Raw genomic sequence first — 13,146 nt, 5'->3', positions numbered from 1 at the left:
TTTATCATTTCTTTTAAATTTTTTATAATGGTCAGTGATAATTTTGTGTTCATGTTCATTTATTTATTTTTAAAGGTGTTTGTTCGTTTAGCGTCTACGAACATTTTTCGTTTTAACATTTGGAAATATATTTTATATAAAGAAAATGGTAAAGTTACACCACTAGTACTTAAACACCTTAAGCTTCACAGTTTAAACTCCAAATTTCAGTATATGTTCAATTTAGTTACTATATTCATCAATGTTTAAAATGTAAAAAAAATAAAAAGTAAACGGGATTGTTCATGAACATATATGAACGAGTTGATAAACGAACTTTTTCGTGAACGTAAACGAACCGAACCCACATATGTTCGTTTATTAAATGAACAATAAAAATAATTTATTCATACTCTTTTATTTAGCTTAACAAACAAAATTAAACAAACGTTATACTAGTTTGATGTCACCCTTTTCAGATCCCTATTAAGCCTGTATTAGAATTCAGGTCTCAAAACTCGATCTTCGCTTCATTCGCTTGTATGTTGTTCTTAAAAGATACATAATCGTTTTGATCATGAAATCGAATGATTAAAACAAAAACAAAAACACTGGAGGAAACAGATGGAAGGTTTCATTCACATTCTTTGTCATTGCCCATACACTGGAGATATGATACAAGCTTAAGCTCGAAAATAGATAGAGCCCTTCAGTAGGGCATGTGCCCTACTAAAACTGCAATAATCGAAAAACAACGAAGATAAAGAAAATAATTTTTTCTACAATGCCAAAACTTCATATTTGGTCCCATGTTCTTTCTCTGCAGGTTTATGTCTCTTCGAAGCCGACTATTACATAGGAATCGAACCTCCAGCGGACAAGATCTGTGGTTCAAGCTGCAGTAAATAAGAAGGGAAAATCAATCCATGGAGTTAACAAAGGATTAAAACATGTTTGGATAGAAAGAAAATTACCTGGAACATAGATTCAAGCTTGGTTTTCACAAGAGAATACTCATGCCTAACTTGTTGCAGACATTTGAGACACCTACATAAGACCATCAAAACTTGAAACTTTTCAATGAAATGTAATAATCTAAGGCATAAAATAATCTCACCCTTCGACATTCTGCTCCTCGCAGTAGTGGCGGAACGCGATGCAGGCTTTCTGAACTCTCTGAGCACTAATGCTGTTAATTTGAGAACATTTTACCATGAAAAAAGTATACACGAAGAACAATTTGCATGTGAAATTCATGTAATTAATAAGCTTCTTGCATGTGGTGGAACCCCTATCTTACAATAGGTGAAAATTGATGACTGTAGAATGTAATTTTTACCATAGGTTGGTATAAATTTGGCTTTAACCATTGTAGAAATTGCTTTCCAAACAATCTAATGATCTCATCTGAAGCTAAAATTAGTAACCGAGGTTAAAAGATTGAGAGAGAGAAAAAATTACCTGGAGCTACTACCTTTGAACTGGTGAACATGAGCATCAACCCTTTTGAAATCTATGGTTGGCTGCTCTCTATATATGAAGATCAGAAAGAAACAATGAAACCACATTAAGAAATGGAGAAAATGCATGAATTTTTTTTTCAAAATTTGTTAAGCAAAACCCTCACGGAGAATTTGTCAGTTCATTGAGAAGCCTTTCAGACTCTTCAAAGAAAAGGGTCACCACTTCAACCACAAAATCTGGGTTATTCTCATCTTGAAGTTCTTGAAGTTGGTGAATTGTTCATCCAGGAAACCCTGCACATGGAGCAAGAAAGAACTCATCACTCAACGAAATCTAATATCCAAAAACCAAAGACACAAAGAGTTGATCATATAACAAAAACTAACCTCATGATAGAGTGAGGCTATATAGTCAACCAACCTCCTTTGCAACTGAACCAAATCCATTGCAGCTTGCTTTTAAGGTAATATTTCCCCCCACTTGCAGACCTTATAGAGGACTAATATCATGTGCCGCGTTCAAATGAAATGGAAAGGTGATGGTTGGGCCAAGAAGAATATTGCCCTTCAAAGTGGACTATAAATAATAACTACACTACATGTGAAGTCACACACCTTCCCTTCTTCTCTCTTGTCTTCCCTTTTTCTATTGATTTCTTTTTGTAGTAAAGTACACAAATGATCTCCGATTATAGAAGGATGCTTTATAAAATCTTTTAACTATTAAAAGTTATAAAATTATTCTTTAATTATAGGGTGTTGCTTTGTTGAGTTTCCTAACTATTAAAAATTACAAAATGATCATCCGACAATTCATATGTTCCAAACTCGTCCTTTCTGTTAAAAAATAAAGATCAACTAGACGTTAACTTGTTGGTTGAGATATGATAAAATATGATTCAAGAACTATTTGAGTTGTATTTTGTAGATTAACTCTTCGTTTATATTATGTCGTCAAGCCTGTGCTTGAAGCACTATACAGTCAAGTCAGTGCTTGAAAGCAATGACAGTGCCAATAGACATCATTGAAATATAATTTTATCATATCTCAGTCGACAAGTTAACGTCCAACTCAAACGAATGTTAATTTTTAATGAAAATAATGAGTTTAAAACATATGAATTGTTGAGTGACAATTTTATAACTTTTAATAGTTAGAAACTCAACAAAATAACATATTATAATCGATGGATCATTTGTATATTTTATCCTTTTTTATTCCTCTCCTCTATTTATGACTCCTTTGCCTTATATACATTTTAACCTCATCATTTATGAGCGAGTTGAAAACTCTGAAATATATATACAGAGACGGACGTAAGATTTCATGTTAAGAGAGACGAATTTATAAAATTTTAAGGAAGATAGATCTCATAAAATTTTATGAGCGGCGAAATCAAATTTTCATTCGAAAATACAAAAAAAACATCTAAAGTATATAAGAATTTAAAATTTTTAGAGACGACTGTCTCTAGGTCCATCTCTATGTGTACATATAATAGTATATATATACAATGTAAGGCATGACAAGATACAAAACTTGATGCCATGGATTGACCATGCCATAATTTTGCAGGAGTAATTGTTGCTGTTTCTCTCCCACATCATTTTCATCAATTGTTTATTATTTTGTTGTTTTCCTATGCAAAGTGCCAACCAGCCTAAAGGATATGCCTTTTACTGCCCATTTCAGTTCTACATGATTTATTCCACTCTCAGCTGCAATAAAGTCCAAGGTTTAATTATAGTTGCATTAGGGAAATGATAGCAGGCTTAATATACACTTAAAAAGGTGTTATTGATTTTATTATTTTTTTATTAATAAAATCGATAAAAATTATTAAAAATATTATTATTTCTACTGATTTTTTTATTATTGGCTCTTTACAGGGTTTGGTAAAGAACTACCGGGTTTGTTATTTTTTCTACCGGTTTTATTATTATTGGGCATTTTACCGGAAATGTTAAAAACATTAATGTTTTAGGAAGAAATAATAATGTTTCCGGTAATTTTACCGGTTTTGTTAAAAAATAAATAACAAAATCAGTAGCGTCTTTTCTTAGCCGTATATTAAGGCTGCCGCATTGTAGAACTCCACAGCTGCACTAAAAACAAATATTTTCTCTCACAATCTCTCATTGTTGTTCATTATTAGAATAAAAAAAAAGTAAACTATTATATCTTCGAAGATAATATTCGAAAAAAAATCAATTATTTCGATTATTATTCTTGTTAAACTCGAATTTTCATTTTATGTTATTGTCTCGAGATAAATTTATTCGCATCAACAATTTCATCGACCATCTTACAATAACTAATAACATGGGATGAGAAAAAAACACACACACACATTTTTCAGACCAAATTTGCTAGAAAGTGATGCGAAAACCATGTTGTAACTTTGCAAGAAAATGTGAATTCAATGATAATCGTTATTACATAAGCATATTCATTTCTATCTTACCTCCTTTTCTGGGTATACTATATATTTAGTATCTTAACTATTACTTTTATTATGTTTTTGTAATTCAATTATTTTTTAAATTATATCTAACGTGGTTTTGATTTCATTTTAGTTACCCTCTGTTAAAAAGTTAACAGTGACGCTGACGCATCATCGTTGAAAAAAATAAAGTTATCGTGTCAACAGTTCTATTAGTTTTTTTAACAGTGGGTGATTGAAATGAAACTTAAACGTTACATTAGGTATAATTTTGAAAAACAAATAGGTGAATGACCAAATCGAAACAAAAAAATAATAATTGAGGTACTAAACATATAGTTTACTCTGTGTTTTTTTCTCTTATCCCTCGGCATGTTATGGGTGTAATTTGGTGTTGAAATGTTTTATATTTCAACGTGGTTCTTAAATATTATTAATAATTTAATTTTAAAAACTAAATATTTAATAAAATATATTTTTTTCAAGTTGATCCCGAACTTTTCGAAACTCGCTTCGGTTAATTAAGAACTCAAGTTGAGTTGAGTTTATCCAGTTCAAATTTTGATGAAACTTTAACTGAATTGAACATAAATAATTTATAATCTATCTCTCTTCATTGACAACCCTAATTGAATCTTCCAAAACTGTGGTAGTGCTGGATTAAGACAATTGAAGACATTGTTAAATGACAAAAAGAGATATAGTGTGGACAAAAAAAATGGGTCTGATCTCTATGTTAGTAATGCTCAATCCCACATAGAGTGAAAAATACATTGAGATTGAGTATTTAAGGTTTTCATTCTCCACTCCCTTGTTGAGTGGTAGAGAACAAGGGAAGCTTCTTGTGCACTGCCGTTGTCGATGTCCGTCATGCCTCGAGTTGTGCTCAAGGTCAAGGTTGAGGCTCATGGGATTGGGTATTAAGTTTGTATGATTTTTATTATATTTGTAGACAGTAACAATTGTTTAATTAGTTGTATTGATTTCTAAAATTTAAAATTTAAACAGATAGTTTTCTGAAATTAATTTGTTAGAATGAACCTGGCCAATTTTACGTCAGTTACGAGAGTTATATAATGTATTTGGACGCTTGAAAGTCAGATTCATCTGTTTAATTAAGCAGTTTCATTTGTTTAAATATAGCAGTTACACAGAGTTAATTTCGAGAAATAAAATCAAATTTATTTATGATTTGTGTGGACGAAAATGCCACTATATCTAGCCTATAAATAGAGAGTTCATTTGGTTTCTCAACTCATCTCACAATTCACTCAAATATCTCTCAACTCTCTTAAGCTTTCTAAGCTTTGAGTTTTTTTATAAGCTTTTGAGTCTTTCCGACGATCAGAAGAGCAGTATCACTAGCAGTCCACTTCAATTCTGTGTACGGAATTTAGAGCTACTGTGTTAACCTCGAGAGATGATCCGTTTATTGGAGCGATTACACACATCGAGACAAATTCGTTTCTAAGGTAGTAGTTTTTACCATGACACGATTTCGATTGAACAAATATTTATTTTTGTTTATTTTTTCAGTTAGTACAAACATTATGATTTTGCAATCAACTTTACCAACAATGGGCCTAAGTGAAAGCCCTTTTGCAGTTTTGCTTTTGCTAATCACTTCAGTCAATAGTGTGTCACGTAGCCAAACCCCAAGATTTGGTGTAACAATATATAACTCAATGAGAGAGAGAGAGAGAGAGAGAGAGAGAGATTTGCCTGTATGAGAAAATGGTGATGAGAAAGAGTATCAGTGAGACTATATAACTCAATTAGAGAGAGAGATTTTTGCCTGTATGAGAAAATGGTGATGAGAAAGAGTATCAGTGAGACTGGTTTTAGAAGGGCATCTCTAGGTGGTGGGCCGGGGGGGGGGGAAATTCCACTCCATAAATGTACCTTCCATTGATGGCCACAACAATGCAAAGATGCAGCATGCTTTGTCCCTTCCACTCTTAAGTTTTAGTGAAAATATGAAAAAGGGTAAATTACGTTTTTAGTCACCTTACTATTTTTGTAGTTCTATTTAGTCACCAAACTAATTGCTTTTTTCAAAATCATACCTAAAGTTCCATTTTGATCACCCCGTTAAAAATTTAATAGTGATGTTGATATGTCACCGTGAGATAATATCACATTATCATTGAAGAATAAAAAACACATTAGTAGTTCTATTTATTTTTTAGGGTAAAGTACATAAATGATCCTCCAATTATAAGCAATGGTAGAGCCACAACTTGGTGAGGGTGGGCACGTGCCCACTTTGAAATCCAAATTTTATTCGATTAATTACTTATTTTATTTATGGTGCCCACCATGAATTTTTTCATGCGCACACTGAAATATGAGTTTTCTTTTATTAGTTACTTATTTTATTGACGTGCCCACCCTTAAATTTTATTTGTACCCATCCCATTAAAAACATTTGTTGTTAACATATATGTGTCCACCCTCTATAATATTTCTGGATCCGCCACTGACTATAAGGTGTTATTTTGTTGATTCTCGAGGCTATTAAAAGTTACAAAATAGTCACCCAACTATTCATGTGTTCCAAACTTGTCTTTTTTCGTTAAAAATTGATGGCAGTTTGAGCTGGACATTACTTTGTTGATTAAGATATAATAAAATATGATATCAGAATCCCAAACAACTATCATATCTCGGTCATCATTTAACGTCGTCCTCAGACGACCATCATTTGTTTAATAAAAAGTGATGAGTTTGGAATATATAAATAGTTAGATGACCATTTTGTAACTTTTAACATCGATTGACTTAACAAAGCAATACATTACGGCCAGGGGACCATTTGTGTACTTTATCCTATTTTTAATAGTGAGTGACCAAAACATAACAAAAACGTAAATTTAAAATCATTTTGAGGAAAAAAGTTGAGTGACCTAAAAAACGGTAGAAATAATTGAGTGACTAAGTACGTAATTAACCCCAAAAATAAAGAACATAGGTCATCAAAGGAAATAAAAGTGGTTTGGATGAGTTTGTTTCTCTACCGTACTCATAAAAAGTTATTGCCTGGTCCAACAAATGTTTGGCTCATTCTTGGAAATCTAGATATTTGGCTTAATATACAAATTGGTACCCAGAGTTGCTAATTTTTCTCAAACTGATACCAACACCACATTTTAATAATCAATCAAATCATGACATGACACTTTATGATTCAATTCATCTGCACATTCGAAATGGGCATAACAGATAGATCACACTGAACAGTTTTTCATTTTCCTTTTTTTGTTATTTTTTCTTTGAAGAATGAATAATGTTACACGACACATAAAGAACATGTACTCACAAATTTGCATTTACGACAATATCAATTTACAACATGTACGTTAAGAGGGTGGAATCCAGAGATTTGGCCTAGTGGCACAATGAGCCAGTCTTTATATTACTTGAATCATTCAGTCGGTAGCTTCTTAAATCATCAAACCACACTTTCAATTAGTTTGCCGGCTTCCGCCCTATAAGGCTGGCGTTTCAATGACAGAACCCGACGTTGACGATATAAATGTACATCAGAAAAGGAACACCAGATACAACTCAACCTGCCACAAAACCGGAATGACGATTTCGATACGGTTTTAGATCATATAAAAGACTGTTTGTATGTTAAAGGGAAGAAGTTTAAACATCTTTAGATACGAACCTTCCTCGGAGAAGGCAAAAACGCCCCCAAGCATATCATCGTTGTCACCTTCTTCCTCTGATTTTTCCCTCTCACAAGGGCTGCTGTTGCTGTCAACATCAGTAACGACCTCGGTTGGTTCCTGACATGCAATTAAGGGCAATACTTTACAGTACTCTTCTTGAAAAAAGTGCTCAAAATCCGGTGATTCATTTACAGGCCCCTCGTCTAACATGTTCATACTCGAATCTGATCTGTTAGAACTTGTGTTCAGAACATCACTTCTTCCACCACTGTTTCTTCCACCGGATAGAGAGTCGCTTGTTGGTGATGATGGACTATTAGTAGATTTATCATCCTCGATGCGAGGAACTCCCATTTTAGATTGATTAAAAGAAACTGTGCCAGCATCTTTGTTAAGAGTGCTCCGGTTAAGCATATGTGATACCAAAATAGGACCCCGTCTTTTAACCTGCTACTGCCGTTCTCAGATTGAAGACTGGGCGGATAAGAATTTCTCAATGATCCTGGTTAAAACACCAATCATCAAACGAGTTACATGAATCCAAACATATATTGAAGGATATCTAAAATTTAAAACATTGTCGTACCAGTATCTGAATTTTCAATCGGGCTAGGTGACATCAACTTAGAGTGAGAAATAACAGTGACTTCATGAGAAGACGACATTGGATAACTTTCTGCAGCTAAGCCCCTGCACATGGAAGAAAAAGGGAACTGAGTCAAGGAAATCCATTTGGTGGGCACCAAATTGTACGATTCAGCACGATGCAAAGAAAGCCGAAAATACCTCTCATTCCAATCAGGTTGAATCCTGTGAAAATGCTCAAAAATAGGCAACAAATCCCTCTGTCGAATTTCAACCACATGAGCAGGCATCCGTTCTATTTCGATTTCTCCACCAGACTGATCAGCAGTGAGCTTATTCTCATCGAACCCCACAGACTCGTTGTGTAGAATGATACCTAAGGAAATGCAAATAAGTGAAACTGGCAACAAGCAGTCTTTTATTACGAAGTAATTATAAATAGCTACCTTTGAATTCTGCCAGATTGGTATCCTTCCAGAGCTTATTTGCAATTCTGCATTGGGAAGATACAAGTGTGCTCGGTTTTGGGACTTGGACATGTCCTTTTGCCCGGCATAATTATCTTCGGAAACAGAATCATCCATTGCCATCCCTAATGCTTCTTTTCTCCCATGAGTCATTCCAGAAAGGCATTCCTCTCGTTCTGGCCAATCTGTTCTTCTGCATACGTCCCAAGCTTGCATAGCTTCGACTTTCAAAGACAAGCCCTCTTCATGTACCTGGAGGGCAGAACCTGATCCAATTCTCGAATCATTTTCTCCTGCCTGTCCCCCAAATGAAGGCAGTAGCTTATGTTGGACAACATGGCCAGACGGAGTGTAAATTAATAGGTGCTCCAAAACATTAACTTTCACTTGAGCTCATTGCAAATCATTAGGTAAAGAGTTATGAAAAACAGAAGAGAAAGCACCAGAAGGGAAGGAGGTCCTTCCAGCAGCAGATGATGCAGCATTGGTAACCGTGTTAAGCCATCCGGAGTTAACATTTTTTATTCTGCTAACAACCGAGAGGGTAACAGTTGGTGGTGCAGGCGAAGGAAATGTTCGATGGTTTATCAAGAAAGATGGAGTGGACCACCAAGGGAATGATACAACTGGCGATAAGATAGGCCCATCGACATGAGAATTCCGGAATTGGAGTACGTTCTCACCACCAAAAGGTGAAAGAACAAAAATATGGCAAGTACCCCTAGATGAAACAATGGCAATCCATTGACTGAAAGCACTAAAGCAAATATCTTGTATCACCTACAAAACAAAACAAAAAAGAAATTATATATATATATATATATATATTCTTGAAAGAGTAGAGAATGCAGTAATATACAGCAGATGTCATGCCACGATGGAGCTTATAGAGGTGCACATGTGAAGAACTCCAATCATAGCTTTGAGTGCCAGATCCATTTTTTGCCGAGGAAGGCATGATCCGAAAAATATTTATTTTGTTCCCATGTATTGATGCTGTAACAAGGAGAGTCCCACTTGGATCAAAGCATAGAGCAGAAATTGGACTAGTATGGGCCCTGAACTGTGATACAACTGCCCTGGAAACAAAATCTTTGACAACTACCTGCAACAGACCAAATATAAAGAAAAACCCTAAGAATTACGCTAAATTTTCATAGTTGATAATTAAGAGGTCAATTTTCCATGCCTATATCAAGTGCTCCTAAGTAATGAGCAGCCTAAGCTCATCAGATGTCTCTCAAAGAAATTTAAACATGTATCTGACATAAAAGTTCAAGCGTTATAGGCAAAGATATGAATAGTAATCTTCCACATCAATGTGGAATTAATGTGCAATGGTCATGTGAATTATTATCAGGCATTCTAACATACGACTAAAGTTTGCTTCTCAAGTACATAAAGTACTAACCGTCCCAGCAATATCAGTGTCTGCAGAATGTAATGCACCCCGACCAACTTTCCAGCCTGAATTTGAAGACATGGGAGAACCAGAACCGTCAGGAATATAATCTTGATAGTATTTTGACCAAGTTTTGTAGCCCATGTCGCCCAGATTGATTAACCCAGCAGCTAACTGCTTACTAGATTCCATGGCATATCGAGCCACAAGACCCCCACTACTGGGAGAGGTTGATGGACTAATACCTGGAGATGGAGTCAGGTTCTGCGGACTCAGGCGGTTTGTATTTGAAAGCAATGGACTGTTTGAAGCGTAAGCTAACCACCTGGGACCCACTGCCATGGGACCATACCCAACATTAATCCTAAGCATTCCTTGGCCTCCTGCTTGAGGGACAGGATAGGTGAGGACACTAAATTTATTTTCAAGAGTGAGAGCATCAAAGCAGTATATCTGCCAACCAATAAAAGAATGCATGGTTTAGATCATTTGGCTCCAACTAAATAATTGATCAAATAAAGTGATATAACGAATGTATGTATCATCAACAACGTCTTTATAAAATGCAAGGACTCCCGGAACCATCCAATCTGAATATTTCAAGTTTTTCAATGAATGTCCACTCCAACATATGAAAACAAGGAATAAAAATCCCTCAATCTGCCAGGACATACTTATGAAAAATATAAAAATACTAGTTCCAAAACTAAGTTTCAGAAAAAAGGGGGCTAATTCTTACTTGTGTTGCAAGCCCCACAGCAACTATTCGAGGACTGCATCTAACCATATATACAGTTGACCGGAATCTCAATACATGAACATAATTATGAGACCTTAGCGAATAGAATCGAACAGTGGTAGGAGAGAGGACATTTCCGTTTTTAGGCTCCTCAAACCCATCTCTTCCAGTAAGCATCAAGCCTGAGACCTTTGACTCTTCACAGGCAACAACCAGAAGTAAAGGATGTGATGCTCTAAATCCTTCATGGCCCTCGGACATTTCAGGGAGTGTCTGCATTTGTAAAAAAGTAACTGGATCATCACGCCTTGAAACAAATTCACAAAAATTGGAGGCATCTTCGACGTCAAGAACTTGAAAGCCATTGGAGTATCCAAGCAAGAGAACCCTTTTAAAAGATGAGGGACCAAGCTCTAGTCTGTCAAAGGAAGCCCATAGCACCTGTTATACAAAAGATACCCAGTAAGATAGCAGATTGAGTAACGAGCTTCGAGGAAAATGCACATATGAGTTACACAACCTGTCAAAGAAGAGCACAACAAAAAACATGTCAAGCAATGTGACAATGAGCAATTGTCATCAAAACTGAGCAACTGATAAACAACTTGCATACAATACAAGGGCATTAAGCAGTTCAGTTTCCATTTTGGCAATTTTAACCTTAAAGGAACTCAAATCAGAGCATTACAAGAATGAGTAGAGCATAACGGCCTGTAATAGAAAGAGCAAAAAAGAATCAAATCATTGGCTATATCCAAAAATCAATTCTGTTGTTCTTATACAAATAATTAAACTCTCTAGAGCCACCATTTTAAGATTTATAACATAATCTTTCTTTTACAAAACTATAGCTGAAAATGCATCTAACAAATATCATCTAAATATTGGTTTAGTTAGAGCAAAAAACAAATCAATCTAAATTAAAAAAACTGAACTGCTGACTTTCCCTTCATCAAATTAATTAGTATGATTATAATGCAAATGTGCATTCAATGGCCACTAAAGCGACAATATACTTTTTAGGAAAAAAAAGAAAGATTCCTCTGCATCTGAAGTTTACCCTATTAATAAAATATCATTTTCAACAACAAAAATTTAAATTATCAGTAAATATTAATGGAAAAAAAGGTTCAAGACTAAAATTTAAAAAGAAATTAACTTTTAGCTGTACATTACAACACTAACTTAAGTAAGCCCTAAAATTAAAAAAAATGGAAATAAAAAAAAGTTATCCACATTTAATTTCTCTTTATTTCTTCTGAGCCTTCAAACTATAAAAATACGAGAAGCTTAGTTTTCCAAAAATAAAAATAAAATCAATAAAATTTTAAATTAAAAAACAAACCTGGTCTTTTGGATGTTCATGAGAATCTCCAGCAATAGAAGCGGCGACGGAAGCACTAGCTGACCGGACGCCGGAAGAGGCTGTTTTCAGGCAGGAAGAAATGAATTTCAAAGAATTCGGCAAAAATCGATTGCTATTGTTAATATTTGAGCCTTTGTTGTTTCCGATGTTGGCGTTTCTCTTCATAGTAAAAAAATAACCCACTTTCCTTTTCCGGCCACCGGGGCGTTACCGGGACAGAAAGAAGCGATCGGCAATAGCATAAGAGGTAAAAAAAATAACAAAACGGCAGCGCTTCAATGTCAGAGGATCATCACCGTTAATGGAACCTTTTTTCCCCTTTTGCGCGGTGGTTGGGTTTGACCTTTCTTAACAGAGAAGAAGGAATGGGAAGGAAGAGACGACACGACCCCTTTGCCTTTCTTCGTTAAATGTTAAATTGCAGTGCACACAACAATGGAATAATTTCAGTTCAGTCCCTATTGAGTTTTAGGAGTGTTCGATGGAGTCCTTGTTTTGTCAAAAGAGATGGTTGGCACAGCTTACCTGCTACTTTCAGTTGCTTTTTGAACTCAATGGTTTAAGATTATTTTATTATTTTATTAAATCATTTAAATACTTTCTCTATATATTTTTTTATTGATGATTAAATTTTACATTTTCTAAAATTTAAATTTTTTTATTTCTTAAATTTTTAATATAATTTTTTATATTCGGAACTCTTAATATAAAATTTTGCATTTATTTTTATTAGAATATTGTGTCCGTTTGATTCCATAAATATTTTTGTTTTTATTTTTAGAAAATAGTTTTCATTTTTTATTTTTTTTGAAAATTAGAAAACATGTTTGGCCAATGAAAATGAAAACTTGAATCAAAAATTAAAATAATAAAAATGTACGTGGTATTTAATTTTTAAAAAATAGAAATAAAGAAATAGTTATTAAATAATTAAATTAAACTATATTTATTAAAAAATCATTACATAAATTAAGATGTGAGTTATGTAAGTATAAAATAATAAAATTAATAATAAATTCCATAA

The 13,146-nt window shown here is 34.1% G+C and overlaps 2 pseudogenes; both read right to left on the bottom strand.

Moving 5' to 3' along the window:
* Positions 1 to 714: 714 nt before the first annotated feature.
* On the bottom strand, positions 715 to 10,737 carry LOC120201167 (annotated as a pseudogene).
* LOC120201168 lies at positions 7,135 to 12,498 on the bottom strand (annotated as a pseudogene).
* Between the last annotated feature and the right edge of the window lie 648 nt (positions 12,499 to 13,146).

The sequence above is a fragment of the Hibiscus syriacus genome, unplaced genomic scaffold (genome assembly GCF_006381635.1).
Source record: "Hibiscus syriacus cultivar Baekdansim isolate YM2019G1 unplaced genomic scaffold, ASM638163v2 tig00007041_pilon, whole genome shotgun sequence".
In the NCBI taxonomy this organism is placed as follows: domain Eukaryota; kingdom Viridiplantae; phylum Streptophyta; class Magnoliopsida; order Malvales; family Malvaceae; genus Hibiscus; species Hibiscus syriacus.
This window is presented reverse-complemented; position numbering and strand designations above follow the sequence as displayed.